Genomic DNA, 3,996 nt, shown 5'->3' with positions numbered 1-3,996 from the left:
TTTTGACATGAGTCAGTAGTTATTATCAACAATCATGAGCAAAATTAATAAATGACATTCAATATCATTCAAGGATGACTCCAGATTCCATGAGTTGTGTGATTTCTTTAAAATTATTCAATAAATTATTACTAAATAAAATAAGTTGCATTTCATATAAATAATTACATAAAACAAATGCTTATATGCTTTGGACCCCCCCAATCCTTTGCCCGTTGTTGTCGTGGGGGGGCTTAGGAGACGGAGACTGAGACCCAATGATGGGGAACTCCTCAACCTTGGGACTCAGCCATCGATGAAGGGATTGATGAAGAAACTGAAACGAAAAGTATGAGTGGGAAAAAAGACTATGCAAAATTAGTCCCAAGGTTGAGGAGTTCCCCATCATTGGGTCTTAGTCTTCGTCTCCTAAGCCCCCCCACGACAACAACGGGCAAAGGATTGGGGGGGATACTACTTTTAAGTTAAATCTGATCTTTAAACCAGGAAATATTTAATAAAACAACAGTAATGAAATGGTGGGACTTTTATATTCTCTCTACAGTTTCGTTACATGCATATTGGGTATCATCTTCATAATCAACAGTAACTTTCATCTTATATACAAGGCCTACAGACTGACGACACCTCATAGTTAGTTCTCCAGTAAAGTCGTAAGACACAAAGTGAGGATGACGGCAGAGAACAATGCTTATATTTGATTTGCAATTGCTCTTGAGATTGGATTAGAAGTTTTCTAAAGATGATGATATATAATCGTGCTTCCAGAGGAGAAACTAGAACAGCATGCGTTACCTTCATTCAACCGTTATGATTACTATATTGCAGAAAGCTTGAATGGAAAATTTGGACACTATATATATACACATGAATTACAGAACTTTTACTTATAATATATACACAATACCATTAGCATAATTCTACCCATCATCCTCATGACACATAGAACAAGGTGCATTAACTGCAGACAGAATATCAATGTAAAACTGCAGCATCATGTATAGAGGGGGAGAAATTGTCCTTTTTTTTCTTTTTTGTCAAGTTAAAATGGAAGAACGAGAATAAGACCTGAAGAAAAGTTAAACGAGAGGAAAATATATGTATATATAAAAAAGAAAAGATCTGAAGTTATAAAGCATGTCATTTTGATGATCTCTTGTGCTTCTACTGGATGGAGGAGAAATGCAACACTGCCGATGCAATGATGGTTTTTCCCACACGTAAAGGTTCCTTGGCAGGGTTCCTCAGGCATCAAACCCTATACTGTGGCAGCGATGATGGACAACAGTTGACAAAATTTAGGGACCCTTAGGACAACCTAAATGACTGGGTGGGATTTCCTTTTGCAACTAATTTACATCTAACAGCTTATATATATTACAAAATCAAAATTTGGATACTCTTTATACATGTAGTGTGAACTTAGAGCAAAGTCAGTAAAAGCACTCAAAAAACGTGCAGTGTTTAGATGGAAATAATAAGAGTACTGTGTGTACCTGTGACTTTTCAATGTGTGTAGATATGTATATATATAAATGTATATGAGTTCAAAGCTTACAGAAAATGCAAGTAGTTTTTTTTTTCTTTTATTAGTGATTAATTAGACCTAGGCTCATCATTATGCTTTACATTTGACATACAATATATTCTTCAAATGCTTTAATTGTTCATGTCCCTCACAAACACTAAGTACACTCCAATCCCCTGCATATACTGTTAAATTTTGAAAATCATCAAGACTTTTCTTCACTGGTTGGCAGTGCCATGATACCACAATATAAATAAGAGATAGTATTAAATAAATAACATTAGTATTAAGCTAATATATAAATTACAGTAATATTAAGCCAATATATAAATTACAGTAATATTAAGTCAATATTAAATCAACTTTTCATGTAATCCAGTTTGCATGTCAACAAAATAAATGAATTGCACCCAAATTACTTAAGTAATTAACTTTCAAATTTCCTGCTCTGCTAAGAAAAACGTGATAGAGAGGAGATAAGGCATAACAGGAGAGGGAAGAGGCAAAAAAGGAACAAGGATAAAAAGAAGAAGAGTAGAAGGGGAAGAGGAAGAGGAAGCAGAAGCAAAGATGAAAGTGAAACCTACAACTGGTATAAGTACAATTTTTAAAAAGTAACTTGAAGACAATGAAAGCAAACAGTGTATTTTGATATTCTGATCTAAGTTCTGACAAACACAAATAGTAAAAAGAAAAAGAAAAAAAAAAAAAAGTGTAAACCAAATGCTTCCAGCCAATATTAGTATAACACTACTCACTGTTTTCCACTTTTTTTTTCAAACGTCACCTCGATCATCTTTACATACAACTGGAATGTTTCACATGCAACTCGAATGAAGATATTTTCCTCTATATATTTTTCTTCCCACTAATTCTATGGACAACTGTGCACAGAATAAGTTCTCTTTATAACTGCCGTACACTACTTCCCAAATTCTATTTTCACGACCATAACAATTATATATATCAACAATGATCATAATGGCAATGATGCTACAGTACTTATGAAATGAATTCTCTAAACATTTTCTACAATGATGTACTGTATTTTTTCTAGTATTAAAGATATCCCAGTTCTAGAAATACAAGTAAAGGATATTATCTACAGGAGGAGTCTGATAAGTCGTACACCACGGTTCGTTCAAAAGAATTTTCGTACCCAGGTAGGTATGAATAAAAAGAAGTTCGCGAATACCCATAAGAAAGCAGAAACTCCTTCCCATACCAAAGGCCCAGGTACCTAACAAGTTCTTCCTAGATCCGCGGAGTTACCAAGGATGCAGAAAATACCCTTACATTATACCAATTCTGAAGTTGTACACAGACATGCAAATCACAAACACAGTAAAGATGCACAAGGAAACTGACTATTCGGTGCAGTTACAGTAAATCATTGTCATAATATAGCTCTTTTTATATCCACTGAAACCTTTCCCATTAACTTAACTAACAAAGTAATGATACACAAGAGAGAGTGAAACAGATGATAGTCAATGCTTTTAAGTTCTTATGAAACAGAAAAAGTACAACATACTCTGACTAGTTTTCGATATTCGAGAAGGAACATGTTTGAATTAATATATAGCACTGTGGAGGTCATATTTTGCATTATCAATAGTTAATAAAAGCTTCCCTTCAAATTATTGCAGCCTCGGACATAATTAAATACATGGGAATCAAGGTGCATATAGTACCAAGATGTGTATATCATATTTTAACAAACACCATTATTTACATCTTCATCTAACCATGGATTCTAAACACAGAGAAAGCCAATTTTTCTTTAGATATAGAGAAAACACAGAAAAAAATCTAAATAAATACAAGCAGTATTTAGGTTTGTAAATGAAGCTGATATAACACAAAATGATATACAAATCAAATAATGCACATCTACACCTTTGGATATCACATATAGTAAATGGGTTGACTTACCGTTAAGAACTAAATAAATAAATCTAGTAAATACAACTGGTGTTGCTTGTTTCTGGATACCAAATAAAAATATAGAGTAATAGGGCAAACAAAAAAATCATTGGCACTGTTAAGTATGTATTCTGCAAGCTATCAGTACAAAAATAAATAAGAGATGCAAGAAAGAAAAATAAAAGAAAAATTACAAGAAAATGATAATGGTTTTAATTTTACTAATGTCCTTTAAATAGAGACACTATAACAACACAGTATTTCTCTTGATACTGAAGGACATCAAGGAAAAAAAAAATGTAGGAATCAAGTCCTTTCATGGATGCTTGAGATACATACATATAGCATCTCCTTACTGATGGGACGAATGTGTGTCCATTTGAGAGTTAAAAAGAGTTAAAAATGCCTTGATAAGATATTGTCCTTTGACAAGTTAATGAACACTATTGGAATGTAATACCTAAGTGGTGGTGTTAGAACACAGGTAACTTTACACGTTGTTTTTCTCTAAATATATAGAATTCAAAGTTTTAAGAAACAAG

The 3,996-nt window shown here is 33.1% G+C and overlaps 1 protein-coding gene across 7 annotated transcripts in view; it reads right to left on the bottom strand.

Moving 5' to 3' along the window:
* Positions 1–511: 511 nt before the first annotated feature.
* Positions 512–3,996, bottom strand: part of LOC125038367 (dnaJ homolog subfamily C member 5-like) — a 51,763-nt gene continuing 48,278 nt past the window's right edge. For all 7 annotated transcript variants that reach the window (XR_007116043.1, XM_047631863.1, XM_047631866.1 and 4 more), the window contains one exon: positions 512–3,996. This exon is cut by the window's right edge and continues 487 nt beyond it. The gene's annotated coding sequence lies outside the window, so the exon portion shown is untranslated.

Source organism: Penaeus chinensis, chromosome 24 (genome assembly GCF_019202785.1).
Source record: "Penaeus chinensis breed Huanghai No. 1 chromosome 24, ASM1920278v2, whole genome shotgun sequence".
NCBI lineage: Eukaryota > Metazoa > Arthropoda > Malacostraca > Decapoda > Penaeidae > Penaeus > Penaeus chinensis.
The sequence above is the reverse complement of the archived record's forward strand: the minus strand, read 5'-3'. Positions and strand labels throughout refer to the sequence as shown.